The following is a 26,791-nucleotide window of genomic DNA, read 5'->3' as shown; positions in this document are numbered from 1 at the left end:
GAGTATAAGTTGGAGGACATATTCAATTATTTTTATTGTTTTAATTGCTCTATTGACTAATTAATGCAGCTGCATTATCGTCAGCTCATGGCTGGACCTGATTTTCCATGTGATGGGTTGTGACCCAAAGCTGAATGCTGAAAATCAAATGTTTAATCTTTTATTTAATATGGTCTGATGTCTAAATGCAGTAGCCAACAAGTGAACTGGCTGAGGATTATTCTGACACTCATCATCAATCTTGGCATTGTGATTATCAAAATAATGTTATTACCTTTTTACTGCTCATAAAAAGAGCTACAAGGAAGACATTAGGGGCAGAGAATGGAGAAATAAAAACAGTGGTTGTCTCCTTGAAGCACAAAATGTACCCTGCTTCGAACAAGAGAGATTTAATTAAAGGACAATCATTATCCCCCTCCCAAAGGCTGACTATGGAGTAAGATATACTCTTTAAAATATATATATATGATTTTTTTTACAGAGAGGAAGGGAGAGAAATAGAGTCAGAAACATCAATGAGAATCATCGGCCAGCTGCCTTCTGCACACCCCCCACCAGGGATGTGCCCACAACCAATGTACATGCCCTTGACAGGAATCGAACCTGGGGCCTTTCAGTCCACAGACCTACTCTCTATCCACTGAGCCAAACTGGTTTCGGCAAGATATACTCTTGAAAACATGGAAGCCAACGATTACCAATTAATGGACTGAATACTCATCACTCATAACACAGAAATAGCTCTAGCTTGTCTAGGAGTGTCTGGCCTCGCAATCCAGGAGCAGGTTTATGACCATAACAGAGTTTAACAAGCCAGGTGGATGCTGCCGCCAGGACTCTCCTGCGGATCCTGCCGGTGGAGTCCGGAGAAAGAAGGCTGACAGCCAATAAATCTATGCCAGCAGAATGCTCCTGGGGATTTAACGACAATATAATCCTTCCAGTTTTACGAACCCGCTCACAACCCTGCCTCGGTGAGAGGCCGGTGCCGAGTCTGACATCCACGGTGATGGGAGCCCGGAAAGAAGGTTCTCGGGGAGGAAAACTTCTGACTTGCCAAGCATGCAGCTGTTTCATTTCTCAGGCAAGTTACTGGCAAGCACGTCTGTGTGAAACAATATGTGTATGTGCCTCCTTCCCCCCGTGGCCAGGGAGGGCTCAGCTCAGACACCACGTGTGAGACACATCCCTTTGCGAGAACGTGGGACCTCCTGGGGAGAACAGCCCCGGGAGCGGGGGGACTGCACCTGCCGCGGCCGCACAGGAGCCGGGCCTGGCAGCAAAGGGGTGTCTGCGAGGAGAAGGGCTCAGGCTGAGGGGAAGGCATCGGCCTTACCCCACGGCTGGCGGCCGCGACGGTCTGGTCTCCGAGCTCGCGCCTTCCCGGGGTTAGCTTTGCGTGGCTGAAATGGATTAGGTGGCTAACTAGTGTGGACGATTAAAGCTCTCACACAACGCACCGTGACCACCTTCACCGTGACGGGCAAGCAAAGGAACGGAAAGCGTGGGAGTGCCAGGAGCCACCCGCACCCACGGCCTGAGGACCGCTCAGCGCGCTGAGCCTGACATTTCCGGCCGCCATGCTCATTTCCAGGTGTGGCACCACCTGTGAGACGTTCAGGACCTCCCACTGCCGAGAGAGATGCGAGGGGAGGTGCTGTATTAACAGGAGCTGTTTGGGAAGTCTGTGTGAGCCATCAACCCCGGCCTCGTCTTCCGGACGCTACTGTGCCATCGGCACAGACAGAGTAAGCTGAGACGTGAGGAACAGCGCCCAGGCCTCTGCAGACACGACAAAGGCCAGTCAACGGCACGTGGGCATCGGCAGGGCGAGAAGCTTCTTCATCCACAAAGAGGCAGCAGGCGTGCAGGGGACATCGACACAGAACATAAACCGCAGATAGAGCCCTGGGCAGGAAAATACATACATCAACTACACGTTTTCCTATCTGCTTATTAGAGACGTAAAGACTAATTTTAAAGAAATGGAAAAGTCTTGGGAATGCCAAGAGAATTTTTCCATGCATCACAGCTCTTTGGCATATAATCTGTATGCATTTTTCCAGATGTGATGGGATTTGATGGTAACTGGGAGTGCATTTGAAGTGCAGAATAGCAGTAACATAAAATTAATGAATACATGTGGAAAAAACACACACAGTTATCTGGTGATGAAGATGGTTTGACCTTGTGTGTTGGCCACACAATGCAATGTACAAATCTTGTAACATAGAAACTTAGCCAATGTTATCCCAATACATTTAACTTAATAAAGAGAAAACACACACAATTACGTTACATTCTTAAAGGACGTTAGTGTTGATGTGAGCTATTCAGTGATCTCTAAAAGGTAAATTTTAAGCCCGATCAGCATGGCTCAGTGGTTGAGTGTTGATCTATGAACCAGAAGGTCATGGTTTGATTACTAGTCAGGGCACATGCCCAGGTTGTGGGCTCCATCCCCAGGAGGGGGTATGCCGGAGGCAGCCAATCAATGGTTCTCTCTCATCATTGATGTTTCTATCTCTCTCCCTCTCCCTTCCTCTCTGAAATCAATAAAAATGTATTTAAAAAATAGAAGGGAAATTTTAAGAATATATGTAAACAGTTTTCAGTTCTCTGGGGAGTATTCCCTAGGCTTGGGGGCAGCAGAGAGGCAGCAGCACTCGGGGTAAGAGCACGTGCTCTGGACCCTGCAGACCTGGTTGAAACCCAGTTCTACCAGGTGTGAACTGTGCGATGGGAGCAGGTGACGAATTTTCTCATCTGTAAGAGATAAGATCAACTACATCAAAGAACTCCTATGAGCACTAAAGTTGATGAATGCAAATAATTGTGATAATTATTATTACCAAGAAATTCTGTATCATTTACTCAGTTGACTATGACTACATTTACCATTAATACTGACCCTTTCCAATGCCAAGTGGGTATCAGCATAATTATATTGTTACTAGAAGCACTGTGCATGAAATCATGCAGGGTAAGGTCCCTAGGCCTGGCCAGCAGCAATCAGGGCCCATTGGGGTCTTCCAGCTGCTGGCTGGGACCTTCTTTCATTCCACACTGCCCCCTGGTGGTCAGCACACATCATAGCAAGCGATAGAACTCTCGTCATGCTCTCTCGGGGACACTCTGCATATTAGCCTTTTATATAAATAGATTGTCTCATGAACATTATCTCCCAATGTGCCTCAGGGATTCTTTTTTTTTTAAATATGTATTTTTATTGATTTCAGAGAGGAAGGGAGAGGGAGAGAGAGATACAAACATCACTGAGGAGAGAATCATTGATCAGCTGCCTCCTGCATGCCCCCACTAGGGATTGAGCCCGCCACCTGGGTGTGTGCCCTTCACTGGAATTGAACAGTGACCTCCTGGTTCCTAAGTCCACGCTCACCACTGAGCCATGCAGGCTGGGTGCCTCAGGGCTTCCTACACTGTTGAGAGACCTATTGTCACATAGGAGCTGCCCAAAGCCATTCCATTTCCAGGGAACTCAGATCATGCTCCTCTATAGCTCCTGATGCCCAGAGTCTGGCAGTGAGTGGAGAGAAATTAACTGAAGAGGTGAGAAGGCAGGCAGGCACTAGGGGAGTTTATCCCAAGTGCACCCTGTTGCTGGGGGGAGAAGAGGAAACAGCATCAATATTTATCTAACACTAACTATGCAATTATAATCAAACACGGATATTTGGATTACAAACTAAAAGAAAAAAGGGGGGCGGATTTTGACCCCCCAAATCTTATAGGAATTAAAAGTTAATATTGTATAAAGAAACTTAAAATACAAGTTACCTAATTCATTTTTCAAGATTTAAATTATAGTTGGAAAATACATTTGAGGAATGATTCAATTGAATGAGCTAATAAAAATTTAATATTATTCATATCAGTTCCAAGTAACTCATGCTTTAGAAACCACATTTTATTTCAGTTACTTATGTCTCCCTCTGCTCTCTATGCACTATCGGTAGAAGAAAAAAGTCATTTCAAATTGCGGTGGGACCACATTAATCCCTGATACTCTTTCAGGATTATGTCATTATGAAACCTGCTGATCCCACCGAAGGCACCGGTGCTGGTGGAGTATCCAACCATAGAGTCACCACTGTGGTCGCCAAGGAGATGACAGAGTTGATCTAAAGCAGAACTCATGGCCTCAGGCTCCCCGTCAGGGCAGCCAAGCACATTTGCATCAATTGACAGCTGAGTCCCAAAACGTGATGATCCCAATTCCTAGAAATGAGGACACTGGGAAGAATTTACCGACGACCTTCTGCTCCTTTTTCATCGGAGAAGCGGACCCTCAGGAAGGAGACGAGGCTTCCAGTGAAAGTGAAAAGAACCGAATCGAATGCCCAGTGCATTGGCTTCCAGGTCATTATCAAGGTTCCAAGAATGACTTATTAAAGCTAGTTAGCCGAGAAATGAAAGGAAGAGCAATACTACAACTACTAAGAAAAATGAAGGTTTATTCCCTTGAACTTATTAAAGAACGAGGGGCCCGGTGCACAAAATCCGTGCAGTAGTAGCCCTGGCGGCTGTGGCTTTGTCCGGAAGGTCGTCCAGATGGCTGTTCCGCCATTTGGCCGATTTGCATATTAGGTTTTAATGATTATAGATGAGTGAGTACTGGGAAGAGAAGTCTAACTCTTTTGGAGAGGAAGTTTAATGTTTTATTTCCAGAGAATCTTATCTTCTCAGGAACATCTGCAGTGGGGCCCACTCTGGATTTCCTTATTGTGAACAATGTGATTCCCAAGAAGAAGGTCTCTGGTGTCAAAGAAGCAAGTCCTGTTTCTCAGCAACAACAAGCAAAACAAAGCACAAAGCCCTGCTGCTGCCCCAGGCAGGAGACTGGGGGAACTCGCTATCCATTAAGAGGGTCATGGAGGACACAGCACCGTATGATGCCTGGGGGTACAAGGAGAAGGAGAAGGAGGAGGGGGGGGGGCGGATGGAGAAGGAGAAGAGGAGAGGAGAGGAGAGGAGAGGAGAGGAGAGGAGAGGAGAGGTGAGGAGGGGAGGGGAGAGGTGAGGAGGGGAGGGGAGAGGTGAGGAGGGGAGGGGAGGGGAGGGAAGGGAAGGGAAGGGAAGGGAAGGGAAGGGAAGGGAAGGGAAGGGAAGGGAAGGGAAGGGAAGGGGAGGAGAGGGGAGGAGAGGGGAGGAGAGGGGAGGGGAGGGAAGGGAAGGGAAGGCAAGAGAAGAGAAGAGAAGAGAAGAGAAGAGAAGAGAAGAGAAGAGAAGAGAAGAGAAGAGAAGAGAAGAGAAGAGAAGAGGGAAGGGAAGGCAAGGGAAGGGAAGGGAAGGCAAGAGAAGAGAAGAGAAGAGAAGAGAAGAGAAGAGAAGAGAAGAGAAGAGAAGAGAAGAGAAGAGAAGAGAAGAGAAGAGAAGGGAAGACAGAGGCCACCACCAGACAGCAGCCATTGCGTTCCTCAGTGTCTTGCCCCACCCACACTGCAAACAGCTGAGTCCCCAGCCACATGTACACATTGCAGCGTATTGACTGAAGAAAACTGTAAAACATTATTTAGTTGGGAAGTAAGTTTATGAGGAAAAAAGTCACATTTTTAAAAATTGAGGGAAAGTCAAAGCCATAAAAAACGTTAACTTACCCAACATTGCATTTTTTAGGGCTGCTGTGGAGTTGAATTTTTACTTACCCTTTTGGTGACATAACATGAATTGCTGCATTTATTATCTTTCAATTTGTGAAGTATTTTTTTATTTCTTAGGTCTATTTTTTAAAAACTAGATTATTTCCTTATGGGTATGTTATTTAAATTCCTCAAAAGGTAGTATAATTTCCTCTCGGAAATCAATAAAAATATATGTTTAAAAAAGAGATAGGAAGAGATAAGCTACCTGACATACATCCTATCTATCAGTGGTTGAGTATAGACCTATGAACCAGGAGGTCAGGGTTCAATTCCCAGTCAGGACACATGTTGGGTTTGTAGGCTCAACCCCCAGTTGGGATTGTGCAGAAGGCAGCCAACCAATGGTTCTTTATCATCACCATCATCATCATTCTCTCTCTCTCTCTCTCTCTCCCTCTCTCTCTCTCTCTCTCTCTCTCTCTCTCTCTCTCTCTCTCTTCCTGTCTGAAATCAATAAAAATATTGAAGAAAAGAAACAGGCAGAGAGAAGCCAGCTGGCACACATCCTATCTGCTCCCTCCCTGTGGATAAGATGGAGCAGGCGAGGCCACTGTGCCTTCCACACATCCGGAAAGGCAGGCCTCCGTGGTCTCACTGTGTCTCCTCCTCCTATTGTTTTATCCACAAATGATGTGGGTTGGACACGAAGAGATAACAGAAATTTCAATGTCATGTCCAAAGCGCTCCTCCCACTCCCCAAAGCATCTTCACTCTCCCACATGTCCCAGGTGTGTGTGAGAGAGGAATGCGGAGACATTTAAATTCCTGGTTCATAGGTCTATGCTCAACCACTGATAGATAGGATGTATGCCGGGCAGCTGGTCCCTGGGAGATGTAGTTGTAGGATCCCAGAATATCCAAGATCTCCCAGGTTGAAGGTAAGGCTAGGCTTCTGACCACAGCTGCTCTCCCCTTCAAGATGGCCTGGGCTCTGCGGCAGAGCCGGCTGCTCCAGGAGAGAGTTCAGTGGTAGTAGAGGCTGTCCAGCCAGGGGAGCCTGGTCCACCAGTCCCCAACAGTCCTGTGGAATATAGCTGTTCCTCGCTCACAAACACAGACACTCCCTGCCAGTCCTCACACTCTCCCTCAGCGCTCTCACTCCTCATGCTGTCTGGCAGCCTGCTGTCCTGCTAGCCGCCATCTTGGATCTCCTTGGATTCTGATGTTTTTTAAATAAAAATTGTGCCATTTTGCATTCAGTCCCATTATGTTCCGTGGGATTGTCAAATGCTAAAATATGATCCCAGTTAGAAGAAACAGACAACCCCTGCAATTAGTGGTCATGAAAAGGGTAAAAGCAAAACCAAACCAAACCACACTCCAGGATCATCAGGGCTGTGGGCTCTGCCGCGGGAGTGCTGGCAAATCATGACTGAGTCACTGGGAGAATCTTACAGACGAGCAGTCTCCTGCTCTGTGGTTATATTTATTACGGAAAACAGTTAATTCCTAAGCCTGTTATTTCATGGTACCCATTCTTCCTAAATGCCTTGCCTTCCAAATATTGCTGATTTAAAAAATATTAGACCCGCCGGCATGACTCAGTGGTTGAGCACTGACTCAGGAACCAGGTCACAGCTGGATTCCCACTCAGGGCACAGGCCCAGGTGTGGGTTAGATCCCCAGTGTGGGGCGTGCAGGAGGCAGCCGATCCATCATTCTTTCTCATCACTAATGTCTCTCTCTCTCTCTCTCTCTCTCTCTCTCTCCCTTGCCCTCTGCCTCTCCCTCTCCCTTCCTCTCTGAAATCAATAAAAACATACTTTTGCAAAATATTAAAATGAATTTAAATCTACTTTGTTGTGAAATGCTTTTAGGGCGTGTGGAGTTGGGGGGTTTCCGTGACAGCCTTGGGGATAATTTGCTACATCCCGGGGTGCTGCACACACAGATGGAGCAGTCCTGGCCTACAGGATGTGATGTCAGTTTCCAATAGGAACATATATTGTCCATTTCTTAAGTACTTGACAAGAATGACATATGAAGACATATAATAACATTTCCAGCATCTTTGAGTCAAGATTTAATCATATGCTGAAAGATGATGTCTAAAAAATATTTGGCTTGCATAAAACATTAAGTCTCCATGCGTGACCTCTAAAAATTTTCTATTAGCTGCTAAAACATTTGAAGTTTCTTATTTGTTAAGTTTAAACAATTCGAGCAATAAATTCCCCATCCAATGACAACTGTTCTTGTCGAAATGCCATTTTATTAGAACCAGAGTTATCCGGCATGTGGCTGTTTTGCCCAGCGAGCATTTGCATAATGCTCAACATTTGTTGTCCATGTCTTTTTGTTCACACCCTTCAAATTCTTTTACCCTCTTCCCTCTTACTCACCAGTTGGCCTCCCTGGGAAGATTTACTTCTTTTCATCTGCTTGAATAAATCAATACCATATTTTTTTAACCGCACATTTCTGTTCCTCATGTATTCTGTTTAGTAGTCCAACCAACTTTAAGAAATCTTTCTGATACAAATGTACTCGGCATCTTTGAGTCAGGATTGAATGATGCAGGGAAATATAGAAACAATGATTACCCTTACATTAATTATTCATGGGCAAAAAAAAAATGGTTTCTCACAAGCGTTCCATTATCAAATCCTGTAATTAAGACACACCTGTTCTCCATTACTTCCCAGGATTTGGCAGAGGAGGACTTTGAACTGTGAACTGAGGAAGAGAGAGGACAGAGCCCTCAGCAGATAGCTTACAGATGTGTCCGCTCCGTGACTGCTGGCGTGTGCTGAGGTCTGCGGAAACAGCTCACCCTCACCCTCATTGTGCTGTTGTGTGTCAGCACACTAACGTTTCCCCGGAGTCATTAATGCTACAGACACCCCCCCGCCTCTGGTGTGTGAATACTGATCACACATTTGTTGTTTAAAATATATAATATCTTTAACATATTAAAGATGCTTATGTTGAAGGTATTTTTCACATAAGGTACAATGAAACTTTTCTACAATTGTTTTAATTTTCAAAAGTTACAATTGTTTTCAATTACTTCAAACATATTCATGGGGGCAGGGAAGAGAGCTTGTCTTTCGAATGTTTGCTCCCCGTGATTAAAATGTAAGATGCCTGGTTTAAATTCAAGAAGAAATAGTTTTGAGGTCTCTTGTTATAATTAAGTCCAAATCTTTTTTTTTTTTTTTTTTTTTTACAGTATCACAGATGTTCCCTGCCCCCTGAGGTGCCCCCCTCTACCCAATCCCCTTCACCACACCACACTGTTGTCTGTGTCCACGGGCTATGCATATATGTATATATGTTCTTTGGTTGATCTTTTCCCACTCCCAGCCCCCTTCCCTCCGAGATCTGTCAGTCTGTTTCATGCATCCATGCCTCTGGTCCTATTTTCTTCATCTGGAGCAAAACCACTTATTTTTAAAAACTACTTTTATTTTTTAAAAGTAAAATACTAAACAATAGACTTCCTGACTTCTTTGAGTTTTCTAAATTACATTTGACAATAGAAGCCAAAATTATAAAACAGTCTAATGTGGGTCTAAATGTATGAAATGGTTATGAGAGGAATGTCCGACTGCCCATTGAGGCCCGATCCCAGTGGGCAGTTGGACATCCCTCGAGGGGTCCCAGATTGGAGAGGGTGCAGGCTGGGCTGAGGGACACCCCCCCCGTGCATGAATTTTGTGCACCAGGCCTCTAGTTGTATATAATTTTATTAACCAATGTCACCACCATAAATTTAATTAAAAAATCTTTGTTCATAAATCATTAGTCATAAAGAAAATGAAGTTTTCAGATGTCATTATCACCACATTAATAAAGGCAAGGGATAGCTGTATATCCCTAGGGGATTGCAGAAAAAGACCGTGAAATTCAGCAAGATTTAGTCATCGATCTGATTGCACAACCCTGCTCCCAGATTCTATTTTTCCCATCCCCATCATAATGTTCTTTGCTATTCTTATCTCTCCTGTTATAAAAGAATTCAGTTTGGTCTTACTAATACGATGATGTTTGTGCCATAATGTCTGAACTCTGAGTCTGAAAGTCAACATCTCTCATGCTTATTCTAGCTTTCATGACCCAACATTCTAGCTAAGATCATCAAAAGGATCATTTGTGGATGCAAATATATCTAAAAATGGGGCTGGGTTTTTGTTTTTGTTTTTTTTTAAAGGGAATCGCTAACTGAAAGCAAAAGATATTTTTTTCCTAATAAGTCAAGCCTGCAATCTGACCAAGTAGCTACAATGGAGGAAGACAGAAAGCCTGAGTTGTAATTCTTCTCCATCAGTTTACCTGGGAGGCATCTTGGTGAGCAGATAGCACACTGTTGTGGGCAATAAAACATGTATTTCAGGTTCATGCTTCCCTTCAGGTTCTGACCAAAAAGCCAATGTGAACACAGGGCCCCTGAGCTCAGGCGCGAATTCGGAGTTTCAGTGTGGTTGGATGAAAACCATCAGGGAATAGAAGTCAAATGGAAAAGTATTCTTCGACACTGTGAAGGAACCCAGAGGTTCCTAAAGATAAGGTTGTAGTTGTAGGTGCCTCAGAGGATCCATCACCCCATCCCACAAAAAGTCTGGAACTTTCTAACATAGCGGTTTCTGTGCAGGATAAAAGATGTGAAAATCTGTGTTCGAATCTTCAAAGGCAGCTCTGAAAATGTGCATTTTTGGGGAACGCCTGGATTCTATTTCTCATTTGTATCATAATGGAAACGATTATCCCACAAATAAAATGTAAATACATGCCTAAGAAGTTACATTATTTGCAATGATTGATCAAATTATAGTAACCCAAAGGTATTTTCCTGAGTTTCACAGAATATTTTAAAGACTCTGAGTAACTCAAATATTAACGTTTCTCCTGAATTATTTCACTAATAAACGTATTCAAGGGCCCACTCCACCCGAGGCCCTCGGAGGAGCCACGGAATCAGCACGGAGCCCTCCTGGAGGACAGTGGAGCGGTGGACATCAGCAAAGGGAACCGAATGGAACAACCGCTCCTGAAACTGGCTCTGGAGAGAGAACACAGCGATGGCTGTGCCTTTGTCATCACGGAGACTCATCAGGTCTGGCGGCTCATTGCTGGTCCTGCTTAGAGCTCCACGGCCGCAGAGCTGGCACTCCCCAGCGCTCCAGCGTGTCCTCTCCAGACAGGAGAGAGACCGGGAGTGTCAGCCTCCCTCCGAGGGACAGGCCTGTCCCGTAGGCAGTGGCCGAGCTGACAGGAGCCAGCGTGCTCCCCGCTGCAGCCATGGTTCGCTGTTTAACCCACTGACATGTGCTATTCAGGAACCTGATCTCTAGACAGGGAGAAGCTCTGAACCCATGTTCTCAGTGTCCGGAATCAATTCAACAGCATGTGGTTCTGAGTGACCCAAGGAGGTCCCAGTCCTCTAACTGCCACCCCTCTGCCTGCCCGGAGCCCGGAGCCTCACCCTAACCCCCCTCTCCCTGCCCGCCCCCCTCCCCAGGCCAGCAGCTCAGAGCAGAGCAGCCAGAGGACACCTGTCCCCTCTGAGGGCCCAGGAGTGTGAACTCTGCCTGCACTCGCCCCCTCGGGGCCGCCCGCCCTGGGCTCGAGAAGCCGCCTCCTGCCCGGGGTGATGGGCCCCAAGGGGCCGGGTCCCAGAAGGAGGCCCAGGAACCGCACAGACTGCTCTGCCCTCCGCTCGCTGACACGTGTGTCTCCTCCTGCCACGTCTCGTCTGCCTGGTCTCCGTGTCACGTCCCACCCAGGAGCAATCTGCCGCCAACGGCATTTCCAAAACGCGGCTCCTGTCCTCCGCGGAGGGGGCGTAGCAAGCACACCACCACCATCACGGAAGTAAAATGGAGGCGTTCGGGCCCGGCAGGCGGGGCTCAGCGGCTGAGCATCGACCTATGAACCAGGAGGTCATAGTTCGATTCCGGGTCAGGGCACAGGCCCGGGTTTCCGGCTTGATCCCCAGTGTGGGGTGTGCAAGAGGCAGCCAGTCGATGATTCTCTCTCATCACTGATGTCTCTCTCTCTCTCCCTCTCCCTTCCTTTCTGAAATAAAAAAATTGAAAAAACCTAAATGAAATAAAAAATAAAACAGAATTGAGTCATTTGGAAGAGGCAGAGCAGCCTGGCTGGGAGAAGGTACAAAACACATGACACAGGGGAACTTGAACTTCTAACCGAGCTAACACGCACGAACGCCTGCAGTGTCATTAACTTTTTAATCTTTGAATCAAAGATTGAAAATAAGTCCATGCCAATGACCCACTCTGACCTCTGTGCCCACCTGCTGACACTGCCAGCCACAGGCCTCTCCAGATCCAAAGGCGGTGAGTGCCCCCTGCCCCAGGTCAAAGCTGCAAATCTAAACGCCACTCTAGGCTCCAAGTCCTCTCTCCCCCCAGCTACCCATTCCCACACTCCTCCTCCTCCTCCTCCTCCTCCTCCTCCTCCTCTTTTTGTTAATCCTTATCCGAAAATACTTTTTCCATTGATTTTTTTTTTTTTTTTTGAGAGAGAGTGGGAGTGGGAGAGACACACAGCAATTGGTCGCCTCCTGCACGGGTCCTGACTAAGGGTATGTGCCCCTGACTGGAATCGAACCAGGGACTCTTCATTCAGTTCATGGGCCGACGCTCTAACCAATGAGCAAACCGGCTAGGGCTGCACACCCTTCTATCTTCCCTCCTGTCTCTTTCCCTTTCTCCCATTAAAGCTCTCTGTCTCTTTTGTTTTCTTAATGCCTGCTCTCGAACCAGGGAAAGGAGGTAGATGGGCAGAGGAAAGCAAGAGGGAACTTTGCAATGTCTCCCTCTCCCACTCCACCCCCGTGTCCCTTTCTCTCCTAAGATGGAAATGTTTACCAAACTTTACACCTCTGGCCCGGCTCCAACAGGTGTGCTGTTGTCGGGACAGCGCTATCAGGTGGTGTTCTCATGGCGGCTCGTCCCTGTCTGACTGTATTCCGGAGCCTCTGACCAGGAGGCTGGCCCTGTCTGACTGTATTCCGGAGCCTCTGACCAGGAGGCTGGCCCTGTCTGACTGTATTCTGGAGCCTGTAACAGGCAGCTCAACCCTATCTGACTGTATTCCGGAGCCAGGAGGCTGTCCCTGTCTGACTGTATTCCGGAGCCTGGAACCAGGAGGCTGTCCCTGTCTGACTGTATTCCGGAGCCTGGAACCAGGAGGCTCGTCCCTGTCTGACTGTATTCCGGAGCCTGTAACAGGCAGCTCAACCCTATCTGACTGTATTCCAGAGCCTGTAACCAGGAGGCTGTTCCTGTCTGACTGTATTCCAGAGCCTGGAACCAGGAGGCTCGTCCCTGTCTGACTGTATTCCGGAGCCTGGAACCAGGAAGCTGGTCCTGTCTGACTGTATTCCGGAGCCTCTGACCTGGAGGCTGGCCCTGTCTGACTGTATTCCGGAGCCTGTAATAGGCGGCTGGTCCCTGTCTGACTGTATTCTGGAGCCTGTAACAGGCAGCTCAACCCTATCTGACTGTATTCCGGAGCCTGGAACCAGGAGGCTGTTCCTGTCTGACTGTATTCCAGAGCCTGGAACCAGGAGGCTCGTCCCTGTCTGACTGTATTCTGGAGCCTGGAACCAGGAAGCTGGTCCTGTCTGACTGTATTCTGGAGCCTCTGACCTGGAGGCTGGCCCTGTCTGACTGTATTCCGGAGCCTGTAATAGGCAGTTGGTCCCTGTCTGACTGTATTCCGGAGCCTGGAATCAGGTGGCTCCAGTCAATGGAACTCGCTTTTGACCCTAAAAAGAGCCCGAGACACAAACAGCCATGGCCCTTGTGGACAGTGTTTACACCAAACTTCAAGGTCAGCGTCTGCAAGACAAAGGCCACCTGACGGCGCCCAGTGCCAGAGGGGAAACTGGTGCATCAGAGGCTCCCAGGGCCACGCAGCGAATTGAACGCACTGACCACTGGCGCCCAAACCAATGTCATGTGGACACGTCATTCCATACGTCCTCCTGGGAGCCGGGCCCCCGGCCTCCGCATGCAGGGACCTGCCTCTGGCCGGGTCCACGTCACACAGGCAGAAGCCCAGCCTTTTCCGAAGAGGAAGGAGTGAGCCCGGGAAGGAGGGAGGAGGTGACCTGGTTCGGCTGTCCTTGCGGGGAGGCCCGTGCTGGGCGTTCAGAGCACGGGCTCCGGTCCTTCCTGCTCTGCGGACACGTGGACGGAGGTCCTCTTTCCGAGGAGCGACGTGGCAAGTCCTCCTCGGACTCACTCTTGCCCTGGACTCCCTCCCCCTGCTCCTCCTCAGGGAGCGGAGTGGGAGCAGCAAGAAGAAGCGTGTCGGCCAGCTGGCCGGCTCCCTCTCCCCGCTGAGCTGTTTGGGGATGTGCTTCTCCCCGGATTGGCAGGGAGGCCCTGCTCCTAATGAGAACCTTCTGGGTCCGGCCGGTCCCGGTCTTAACCCTCTCCCGCCCGGGGAGCTGGTGATGTGGACAGCTGACCATGGTCTTCAATGGTCACAGTGTGGGGCTCCCTGCCCAGCAGCCACCCCGCTTTCTGGTTCGACCAGGGGAGGGGCGGAGGAAGGACGGGGGCACAGTGGGCGTCACAGGAGCTGGGCCCGGAGGTGGGAGGTCAGCCTGTTCGTGACGAAGCTCATCTGTGAGGGGCTGAGAACACCCCGAAGAACCTCAGACTGATTTTCTTCTCTGTACAAATCTGGAGTAAGATTTCGCAACGATTTCACCATCCCATCTGTCAGATTCCCTCCCGGTCTCAGATGCTCTCATCCTAATCAGAAACGGAGAGATGGACAGAAAGAGGTGCATGCCCCTGTGCGACCGAGGCCCTGGCTCCTGCAAGATTTGGGGGCGTAAGGAACCCATGTTTAGTTAACACTTGATCGGTGATGTTTTGCTTTTAAGGCATTTTAATAACAATATGTGTTAATACTGCCCCGGGATTTCTCAGCCAAAGTATAATCGGGGGCATCTCTGAAGCACGTGTCCCTGTTTGTCCCCCTTCTCTGGCCTCCCACACGTCACTGAGCGACCGTGCCACTGGCCTCAGGGAGAAGGCAGTCCGTCACCCTCCATGGGAACCACACCACTGCCCCACTTCCCTAATGTGTGACTGTAAGGAACACCGAACAGCGGTGTCAGTTTGCTTGTGTGTGTGTGTGTGTGTGTATGCATATGTGTGTGTGCGTGGTTGTGCATATATGTGTGTATGCATATGTGTGTGTATGTGTGTGTGTGTGTGCAGTTCCTGTGCGTGTGGAGAGCACATTGGGGCGTGACTCCCGGCGCTGACCCTCGGCCAGCACAGCTGGGCAGTGCAGAATGCATCTCGTAACGACAGGGCCTGAGAATGAAAGATGGGGAGGAAGTCTGTTTATTTAAAAAATCTGTATCGCTCACAGCTACAAAAGCAGGATGCAAGCTTCGCTGAGAAGACAGCTTGAAGGGAAAGCGAAGGGTTTGAGTCTAATGGAAAGTTAGTTAAGTATTCGCTGCTGTGCACCCCGCTCCTCCCCGGTAGCTGTGCTCTCCCGAGACCTCACTCTCTCCATCGAAGAGCAGCAACGAGTTAGGAACATTACTAGAGTGGAATTCGGGCGGCAATGCAGAGACATAAACAACAAAATAAAAATACTCCACAATATGGATCTCTTTTGAAAGAAAAATAAGAATAGCAGTATATGTAAGCCACATAGATGATAGATGATGGATAGATAGATAGATAGATAAATAGATAGATAGATAGATAGATAGATAGATAGATAGATAGAGATATGTTACTAGATCCCCAGTTCACGGTGGGGATCCCCTCAGCCCAGCCTGCACCCTCTCCAATCCAGGTCCGCTTGGGGGAAGTCCCACTGCTGGTTTAGCAGGCCTAAGCTGGCAGTCGGATTTCCCTCTCACAATCCTGGACCACTGCCTCCTAATTGCTCACCTGCCTGCCTGCCTGGTCTCCCCTAACTCCCTCCCCCCCCCCACCAGCCTGGTTACCTCTTACTGCCCCCCTGCTGGCCTGGTCATCCCCAATTGCCCCCTCCCACGGGCCTAGTCATCCCTCACTGCTCCCTCTGCCAGCCTAATCACCTCCAACTGCCACTCCTGACAGCCAGCCTGGGTCACCCCCAATTTCCTCTCTCTGCTGGCCTGGTCCCTGAGCTCTCCTCGGGGTTCCACAGAAGTCCTCAGGACTACTCATGACCAGACTAGCATGCCCATGCCAGGAGAGGGGGGACCGGCATCCCCATGCTAGGAGCCAGGATTGAAGGACAGCTGGGAGAACGGCAAAGGGAACGTCCCCCCTGCCGGCTTGGTTGCCCCTCAAGGCCCCCCCACCAACCTGGTCGCCCCATGCAGCCTGCTTGTCCAGCTGTTTGGTTACCCTCACTAACGCTCCTGCTGGGAAAGCAAAGGGTTTGAGGCTAATGAAAAGTTAATTAAGTATTCGGTGCTATGCACTATGCTCCTTCAAGGAAGCTGTGCTCTCCCGAAACCTGGTTGTAGGCAGCCATCTTGTGAGGGCGTGAGGGCTAATTTGCATACCACCTCTTTATTATAGAGGATAAGCTCTTCATAGGCATGGTGAGTGAACTCAGGAACATCTGTGCTCTAGCTCTGAAAGGGGAGCCGCTGGTGCAGCACCAGGTCAGCGTCACACGCGGCCACAGACCGTTCTGGAGAGCACCCCAGCAGGGAGTGTGACCAAGTGTCCGGTCCCCCCTCTGTGTCATCGGAGCCGAACCTGGCTGCTGGCTGGATGGCAGACAAAATGGAAAGTGATTAGGGTCTGGGATGGATTGCAACATGCCTGTGACCACGAGTAAAAAAACGGCACTGTCTTGGGTGCAGAAGGTTAAAAAAAGGAACCATGCTTTTGAGAATTCCCAGGAAACCATAAAATCGCTGCCTCTGGAACCAGGCCTGAGGTCAGGAGCCATCAGCACAGAGATAAGTCTTCAGGAAACGCCGCTCTCGGGGCTGTCCTCCAAGCCTGGCTCCCCCACCCCCGGCCCCGCAGACTATCTGGGTCATGAGCACTCCGAGGACTTCTGTGGAACCCCGAGGAGAGCACAGCGCCTCAGACGCGAGGGTCACGGAGATATCTGCCCGATGTGCTGTGTCCTTCTGACACCTCCCCCGGCTGCTCCTCGCTTTGATCCGCGCCCCCGCCCGAGCCGCGGTGAGGACGGAGCGGACTAAGGACGCAGGCCTTTCCACAGGGAGCACTGCCAGCACTGGCTCCGGGCCGGGCCCAGGGGAGCGCACAGTGTGGCCGCCCTGGTTGGCCTCGCGGGCCTCCCTGACGCAGATGGGCCGGAGAAGCTCCCACAGCTGACCTGCCCTCCGCTGTGTCCTGTGCAGGGAGCGGAGGGATGCTTCCGGGGTAAAGATGGGACAACTTACCAGTCTCAGGGCCTCATGCTTTGGGCTTTTGGGTAAATAGACTAATAACACTTACTAGAAACCTTATCTCTGTAGGAAAAAAAATGTGGCCTCTTAGATTGCTTTTATTGTTTTACAGGGGGGACATTATCAATTTGTAAAAAAAAAAAAAAAAAATACCTTTTGAACCTCTAATTTGGTTTTCCTCGGAAGCCTTTTTGCTGTTTGGCTGCTATAATGTCTCACGTGGAGCAGTCACGTCACTGGGGCAGCGTTATATTCCCGCTTTATTGGCCGTGCGCCCTCGGGCAACCATCTGCTGAGGGTCTAATGTCTAACGGCTCCCGGATCGTACCCACTCCCATCGTGACAGTTCCAGCCTCCAGTTCCGTGACCGTGTGAAACACCTGGCACAGATCCTGTCTGCTGGAGCTTGTTTTGCTGATTTTTGGCTCCAGCATAACGTGCCATTCTGCCCAGACTTAAATCTGACGGAAGAAACCCCCCCTTCCAAAACCCTTGTCCAGAGGCCCCTGTCTGAAGGGTGACTGACAGTGGAGACGTCCAGCTCTGCGAGGCCCCGGCCCTGAAGAGCGGCCATAGCTGTGAGCTCCAGGAACAGCTTTGAGAGGGAGAGATGCTTCTGAACGCCAGCGCTCCTCCCCAATGAGCGGCCGCCATCTCCGTGGAGCATCCGAGCTGCCGGAGAGCCGCTCAGAGCAGAGAGGACACGGAGCTCATGGCGCGCCCGAGCCCGCCCCGCCCTGGTGCTTGTCCTGTCTTTTCACAGCCTGCAGCTCTGAGATGATTTGTCCGATTTCCCTTTCATGCACGCTGATCTGACCATCGGCTCCTGTATTTAATCAATTATAAATGCCTTAAACGCTAGCAGGGGTCTTCAAACTACGGCCCGCCAGGTTTTTTGGGCAGTGAGCGCAATCGAGGTGTTACAGTAGGAATTAGTAGTTCATATAGTCTGGCCCTCCAGCTCTCTGAGGGACCGTGATCTGGCCCCCACTTTAAAAAGTTTGAGGACCCCTGCGCTAGAGGCTTTGACTCTGATCTCCTATAACCGCTCACTTGCTGGGCTGGGAACTCAGAGTAGATGCGGAGAGACTTGGGCGAGAGTGAAGGAATGGCTGCCTGGCCTCTCGTCTTGTGCTGCTGAGGGTTCTCCTGCCTCCACTCAGGGCACACACACACACACACACACACACACACACACACCCTACAGCTCAGAGAGGGAACATCTCTAAAGGTCTGGCCATTGCCTGAGGAATGCCACTGCCTTCATAGCAGAGACGGAGAGCACCACCAGGCTCACACACTGCCACTCTATGGGGCACCATCACCCCATTTCTTATCTCTGTATGTAAAAGGCTCAGTGTCTGTCCGTCCAACCAGCAGCTATGAATCTCACCGACCACCAGGGGGCAGGCGCTCAACACAGGAACTGCCATGACACGCACTGGCCGTTTAAAACTAAGCAGCACCACGGACTGGCGCCCACAAACCAACACTTGGCTTCCCCCAGATGGGACACAGGCCCTGCCACCACCCAGGAAACAGCATTCTACCAAATCACAGTCGACGCTGCCAAAATCCCATGGTGTAAAATGCGGCCCCCAGGCCAGCCCAGCCCTGAAAGGGTGACTGTGGGCACCGGGTAATGACGCCATGTAGCACTGCCCAGCTTCCCCTCCCTAGTGACCAGCCTCCTTGCAGTTTCTTCAGCCCACGAACCTGACTTGCTTTATAGCCAGGTATAAACATTTTACAGTTCAACCAAATGTCTGTGAAGCATCTTCCCGTGCCTCATCTCATTTGGTCCTCACACAAGTCCTGGAGTGGGTAGATAGGAGACTCGATAGAATCCTTTTTTTTTTCTTTTCTTTTCTTTTTTAGCAAGACCCAAATAGCAATACTAAAATATTTCTTCTAATTAACTTCCTTTCATTGTGCATGAATCTGTGCACTGGGACACTAGTACTAATATAATTTTGTCTACTGTAAAGGTGAAGTTGTTGCCTTTTTTCACGGGTTATTAGACTATTTTTAGAAATATAACTTCTATCCCCATCTCCTGGTAATTGGGTGACCTCAATGCTGATTGAGGTCACCCAATCAGCATTGAGGTCACCCAATCAGCATTCTTTCTGTATCTCAGCAGAGAAGTGTGGACTGCCGCGGACGTGTATGCCATATTTATCCAGAGGTTGGCACAACTTAATTTCCCTGAAACTTGTTCTTATTTTTTAAAAAAATAAATATTTTATTGATTTTTTACAGAGAGGAAGAGAGAGGGATAGAGAGTTAGAAACATCAATGAGAGAGAAACATCGAACAGCTGCCTCCTGCACGCCCCTTGCTAGGGATGTGCCCGCAACCAAGGTACATGCCCTTGACCAGAATTGAACCCAGGACCTTTCAGTCTGCAGGCCGATGATGCTCTATCCACTGAGCCAAACCGATTTCGGCCTTATTTTTAAGAATAGTTAGATTGGACTTTTTAGAATAATTATGGAAATATGTGTATAACTTTATGTACATATTTATTTTAGACATGTTATATTTGTCCATTTTTAAAAGCGCTCATATCATTATTGAAGCACAGTGATCAATAGATAAATAGATGATAGATTCGATGAGATTAGAAATGAGGCTAGTTTAGAACCACTAAAAAACAAATCTAGTGTTTCCCATTTTCTTTTAAATGTTATCTATTTAACATAATTTAATGATATTATGTATCTGCATAATTTTCCTGTGATGCTAATGTTAAGGAGGAAGAGAGGGGAAACTCATAAATGAGAGGGGGAATTTATCAAAATGGAGAAGGGGATATTTGCACGCTTCATTCTTCCCAGAATTCTCTGCAATGGACACGCGTCTTTGATTTTATGGTATTAGAAATACATAAGTTTTAATTGTGTAAAATGACCAAAAAAAATGGCACATCATTTTAATCTACCTGCCACATTTTAAGACAAAAACATCGCACTTGCTTAGCACGTTCCCTTTGGCTTGAACACTCTGTCCATTGGTGCTGACTGAGAGTTCCTGGTATTTGAAAGTCGTGTACGCATTGGTCTCTGCGTCATTTCCGTCCAATCCCCTCTACATCATCGCTAATGACTCAGCGGGGGACTCGGAATGACTTCATCATGGCTTTCTGGTCTCTGTCTCCGGGCAGCTCTGGTCTGGCCCAGTCGGTGCTTACTATGCAGAGTGCCCCTGCAGATGCCGCAGAGATGTCTCACCAGCTGGTTACTGTGGTCTCAGACTCACCAGATTACAATAGCCATTAGCACTTTGACACCAGAAAAATAAATACCAACGTTAAACTGTTTGAATAAGTTTCCAATAAGACTTTTATTTGATTAAAAATGACTATGAACCACAATCTCTGTATGTTTTTTAAGGTTTTTGTTGTTTTTTGTATTTTCATAGAGAGGAAGGGAGAGAGAGAGAGAGAGAGAGAGAGAGAGAGAGAGAGAGAGAAAGAAACATTGATGTGAGAAACATCAGCACGCTGCCTCTTGTATGCACCCCAACTAGGGACTGAACCCACAATCTAGGCATGTGCCCTGACTGGGAATTGAACCCACAACCTTTCAGTGCAGGAGACAACACTCCAACCAGCTGAGCCACACCCACCAGGATTCAATCTCAATATTTTACAGGAACCAAAATGTCACCTTGAACATAACAATTTAAAAAGAAATTAGCTAGAGGAATACACTGGGGGCTCATAATAGAGCTTTTAACTAACGAGTCTTATTCTTTAATTCACCCATTTAACAAAATTTTATTTAATACAACGGAGGCGATTCATTACATGGCCGGGCTGCTGGAGCATTTTTACTACTAGGCCAGCTAGAGAGACGTCCTACTGTCTTTCAATTACTACCCAGAGGATAACATCACCCCCACACCTCATTACAAGAATGCATTACCCTGGAAATTATTTCCCTAGGGGTGAAAAACTATGTGTGTATCTATCTACTCCCCGCTGTGAGTATAAAACCCTCCGCAGGAGCAGGGGAGCTCAGGCAGCCTGTCCGTGTGCACACACATGGATAACGGAAGCCTGTGTGCTCTCTCACAGCCCCTGCTCTGTAAGATGGGTGAGCACATGTGTGATGGGTAAAGGGAGGGTGAGGTCCGTGGAACACAACCCATGTAGGTCTCTGTGAAGTTCTTTCTAGAACATGAACAGTTTGGTGTCACGGAGTCACAGCTGATGCGAGGACCATGCCCAGCTCAAGCCCAGCCCACACCAGGCCGCAGAAGGCGCAGCTGTCCGAGGCCCACCTGCAGGTCCCTCAGGCTTGAGGGCTCCCCATGCAGTGCCCTGGGCCACTTGCACTTCTGCATGCCACCCTCAGCCGGCGTGAGCCTTCTGACAGGGCCTTTCACCTTTGTGAGTTCTGCCTCCTGCACACCCACACTGGGGATGGAGCCTGCAGCCTGGGCATGTGCCCTGACCGGGAATCGAAACGTGACCTCCTGGTTCATAGGTTGATGCTCAACCACACCAACCTGGCCTAGTTCTTTATAATAAGTTTATCCAACAAAATCTACTAAAAACAGTTGTGTCCTTGTATGTCTAAGAAGTAGCTCAACTATTTCAAGAACATAAACCACTTTTTATGACTTTCAGAAACATTCACTCTTTTCCCGCACACTGTATTTAAGTCAAGCTTCTCCCTTTCGTTTTAATGAGTTTTTGTGCATGTGCTGGTTTGCATTGGTCACTGACAGTACATAGTTAGTCAACAGAGAGCTAAGACCCAGCGGCTCCTTGATCCCTGTCCCGCCCGTGTGTCCGCAACGCGCTAGGTCATGCCATTTGCAGGATGTTTGTCTATTCACTGGAGAGCCATGAACAGTGCAACTGTTGGAAATATGTGCCCCCATGTTGTGCTATAGAAAATGGAAAACTCTGAGAACAGCTGTGTAATATAAGCAACAGCTGGAGCAACTATGTCATAGAAAACATGAGCGCCTTGGGCATCTGTGTTATCAACCAACTAAAACAAACACACGCTCTTTCCCAAGCTGAATATTTATCGTTTATTTTCATTAGATGTAGAGTGAATTTAATAGTGTAGTTGATACATACACAATATATTTCTGCTTATTTCATTATTTTTTGTATAACCACCCTATTTATTGCTAAAATACAAACTAAAGCTAATGTTTTAAAAAGGCCAACGGACGCTGACCTTCAGCCTGCGCTTTCTAAGGAATATTTTCTGCTAAAACAAACCGGGTTCTTCGGAAAAGGTGGATTACAGACCTGGGACAGGGAACACCGAATAATGTTTCAGGCAACTTGAGCTTGAGATCCCTTTTTATCGAACATAAAACCATCAAATATCAGTGAGGGTCATATCAGGATGAAATAGGTGCCAACTTGAAGGGAACTCTGTCCACGTATGGGACAATTGAACTTAAGAAAGAACAGCAATTGAATTAATTGAAGCATATCAGAAACATAAAAATTATAAGTTAACATTGATCTTTAAAAACTCAAACATTTATAGAGCTTTCTATGGCCTCATTGAACTCATTGTTTGGAATATTGAAAAGTAAAGGAAAGACCTAAGTATACATTCTTTATTTTGTGGACTATAGTTTAGGCTAACCAAATAGTTATAAGGGAAAGCTATTTTCATTATTAATCCTTGCCTGAGGATACTTTTCCATTGATTTTTTTTTTTTTTTTTTTTGAGAGAGAGTGGGAGAGAGGGGGAGGAACGCACACACACACACAGAGAGAGAAATACCAATTTGAGAGAAAAACAGCAATTTGAGAGAGACACATTGAGTAATTCCATAAGATACAAGACCTGATTTTTTTCAATAAATAAATCAACTTAAAAATACAGATGTGTAGCAGTGGGTGAAAATGGATATTAGATGAATATCTAATTGATTTTATTTTATGTAGAATCTAATAAAAAACAAAACAAATGAATAAGCAAAACAAAATAGAAACAAATCCATAGACATAGAGAATAATGATGGCTGCCATAGGGGAATGAAATTAAAACAAAGAAAATAATTCTATTTACATTAGTATCAAAAAGAGTGAAAGACTTAGAAGTAAACTTAGTCAAGGAAGTAAAAGGTTTGTACACTGAAAACTACAAAAACATTGCTGAAAGAAATCAAAGAAGACAAATAGAATCAGGCCTAACGGGCAGTCGGACATCCCTCTCACAATCCAGGACTGCTGGTCCCAACTGCTTGCCTGCCTGCCTTCCTGATTGCCCCTAACCGCCTCTGCCTGCCAGCCTGACCAACCCTGACCACTCCCCTGCCAGCCTGATTGATGCCTAACTGCTCCCTTGCAGGCCTGTTTGCTCCTAACTGCCCTCCCCTGCAGGCCTGGGCACCCCCAACTGCTCTTACCTGCAGGCCTGGGTCCCCCCAACTGCCCTTCCCTACAGGTCTGGTAGCCCCCAACTTCCCTCCTCTGCTGGCCTGGTCACCCCTAACTGCCATCCACTGCAGACATGGTCACCCCCAACTGCCCTCCCTTGCAGGCCTGTTCCCTCCCAACTGCTCACACACTCACACACACACACTCACACACACTCTCACACATACATACTCTCACACACACACACACACACACACATTCACACACTCACACATACACACACACACGCGCACACACACTCACACGCACATACACACACACACTCAGACACACACACTCTCACACACACACTCACACACACACACTCTCACACACACACACACACACACACACACACACACTCACATACACACACACACACAGAGCCCAGAAAACCACATGCATAAAGAAAAAGACCATTTTAAACCACACGGATCTGTCATAGGCAGAAAAGTATTCTGATGACTAACTGGCGCTCTTGACTAAGCATCTCCTATTTATTCCTTCTCGCGTCTCTCTGAAGACACTAAATTAACTTTCCAGGTCCGCTCTCCATGGCAGGAAGTGGCCAGCACGGTCTCCAGACTCTGCGGGAGCTCCAGTTTTATGTGGAGGATTTTCCTAAATGTTGAAATGGCCTCCCTGGTTCCCAGCGACTCCGTTCCAACTTGGCTCGGAGTTTTATAACCAGGCTTTCGCAAACCATTGTGTTCCCAGAGAAACACTGTCTGCCTGACTCGTGTTTCCGCAGAGCGAGGAGCACGGAGGCTGCGGACAGGAGGGCTCGGCGCCGGGGCACAGGCCTCAGCCGGCCGAGGGGACGGTCACTCGTCCCGCTCAGCAGCAAACCTTAGACGGCCGAACAGGCCACACGCCCAGCTCCCTCGCCACGGGACTGGGCTGGAACAAGTCCCCAGACCTGGGTGGTGACTACCGTCTGGGGTCAGGGACGCTGTGAGCCCCGGGCCTGGGCCGGCGTTGACTTCGGGCAGGAAACGGGCCTCGATGGTGCAGTCCGGCCTGGTGGGGCCTGGACGTGCAGGAATCGCAAACCCGACTCCGGCTTTAGCTCCGACGGGAAACGCAGCCTGAAGCCTCCGTGTCCTGTTTCCTGACCGCACGGGACTCTCCCGTATCGTGTTTCAGTTCTCCCCGCGCAGGTGTCCTCGCTTCGGTGAGTGGAAAGGCAGAAGCACACGCATGGCCAGGCCTGTGACTTTGAGGCCACGGTGACGTCATCACTGAGGAGACGTTCAGCACAGGGAGGGAGGAATGTCGGGACAGAGGCTTTCTCCTAATGACAACCAGGCTGACACTGCGATGGTGGAGACGCTGGAAGAAAGGAGAACTAGTACACGTGAAGGTTTGAAAATATTTAAACGGCGATTTTTAAATTCACTTACATGAACATGTATCATGGACATGAAAAATATGTATATCCATGCAATGTATACACATATGATGTTATGTAAATAAACAACACGTAATTGCCATATTATGCTACTTTATTATAACTTAGTATGTAGTACATATATTTGAAGAAAAAAGGAATAAATATTGTTTAGAGAAATGTAATTGCTTTCACTTTAAGTAATACTTATTCTTTTTTTAAACATATTTTTATTGGTTTCAGAGAGGAAGGGAGTGGGAGAGAGATATTATAGAAGCATCAATGATGAGAGAGAATCATTGATCAGTTGCCTCTTGCATGCCCCCCACTGGGGATCAAGCCCACAATCCAGGCATGTGGATTGGATTCGAACCTAGGACCCTTCAGTCCTGAGGCTGATGCTTTATCCACTGAGCTAAACAGCTAGGACAATACTTATTCTTTTTAAAAAAAATATTTTTTATTGATTTCAGAGAGGATCCCAGGAAAGAGAATCGAACAAAAACTCAAGTTCGGAGAGAAGTCGGCTCCTTCAGAGATTTCGCTGAAGAAAGAAGAGTCATGTTGGTCGTAGGTCGTCTTCGTGCCTGATTGAGGATGTCTTTTGTGGAATTAGCTCTGCCCTTCGCCTCCTGTGCACGGCGCTCCCCGTGTTTGCCTGCCCCGAGGGCAGCGGTGTGGACACGGGCTGCACGCTAGCCTTGGGGAAAAGCACAAGACCTGGTCCACAGCTCCCTGTTCTTTCTATGCGGACAGCGATGTCAGCCAGGAATGACATGGCACAGAGAACTGAGGATGGGGGCATGTTTCCTTCTGTCTGAAAGGTGTGCCGAGCATGTGGGGTTGGCCTATACCAGTTAATGATTTTGTGCTCTGTTAATTACACTCCAGAGAAGCAAGTTAACGGAGCTTGAGCCTCGCCTGGGCACACAGTGAGAGAGAACTCCGCAGGACACCGGCCACGAGGGCGGAACCCATTCTGCTCTTCTCGTTGGCATTTTATGTTGGGGAGCAGGCTTCGGCGGCATTTGCGCCCAGTGGCTCTATGTGACAGGTCAGAAACGAGATGGACTAGTGTGTCATTTTTCATCCCTGTCTTAACTCCAAGTATGTTTCCAAGTTCCTGTGACTGCTGAATGATGATGTTTGCGTTGAGAAATTAACCCCAGAGGCTTTGCTGGGTGGCCAGGCCTCCAGTTCTACTGTAGGAAAGCCTGTCTAGTCATGATAACTACTGAACTGTCATTTTTTATTGATTGTTTTACAGAGAGGGAGAGGGATAGAGAGTCAGAAAAATTGATTAGAGAGAAACATCAATCAACTGCCTCCTGCTCACCCCTTACTGGGGATGTGCCTGCAACCAAGGTACATGCCCTTGACCAGAATCAAACCTGGGGCCCTTGAGTCTGCAGGCCGGCGCTCTATCCACTGAGCCAAACCGGTTAGGGCTTGAGCTGTCATTTTTGACAGATTGGGGCTAGCTTCATGTTTTAAGTCTTCAGCCCAATATAAAAACACAAAGGCTTATTCAATTTTCACTATTTTATTGATAACACTTAAAATCTGTTTTTCTAGGTTTTTGTTTGATTTCATTTTGTTTTGGTGTTTTTTTGTTTGTTTGTTTTGTATTGTTTTGTTTTGTTTTTGTTATCTGTACCGTAGAATCTGGAAACCACCAAAAATCAAGGAAAATTTTGTATTTGATTCCTTTTCTGCTGTGATGGTATGTTGTGTAGACTATTAATGCATGTCCACTCAGTATGACCCTGGTTTTGTGACGTGACTGTTTAGATTTGATCGGTGACATTGGATTCCTGGTGGCATTAAATAACTAAATTCCCATAGCGATTATTGTCACTGGGGGAAAGAATGAAATGGCTGGAATTGGCAGTTTATTTTATCTCTAAGAATCAAATAGCAGAGTGAGTTTTATGGTTAAAGCTACAAAGAAAGTGGGCACA

At 47.9% G+C, this 26,791-nt stretch overlaps 1 long non-coding RNA gene across 1 annotated transcript; it reads left to right on the top strand.

Moving 5' to 3' along the window:
• The first annotated feature begins 23,963 nt into the window (after positions 1-23,963).
• On the top strand, positions 23,964-26,078 carry LOC311626720. Its single transcript, XR_014795757.1, has 2 exons — positions 23,964-24,614; positions 25,304-26,078. It is a non-coding gene; the product is annotated as an uncharacterized lncRNA (long non-coding RNA).
• The last annotated feature ends 713 nt before the right edge of the window (positions 26,079-26,791 follow it).

This window comes from Pipistrellus hanaki (genome assembly GCF_964339955.1).
Source record: "Pipistrellus hanaki genome assembly, chromosome: 8".
Taxonomy (NCBI): domain Eukaryota; kingdom Metazoa; phylum Chordata; class Mammalia; order Chiroptera; family Vespertilionidae; genus Pipistrellus; species Pipistrellus hanaki.
This window is presented reverse-complemented; position numbering and strand designations above follow the sequence as displayed.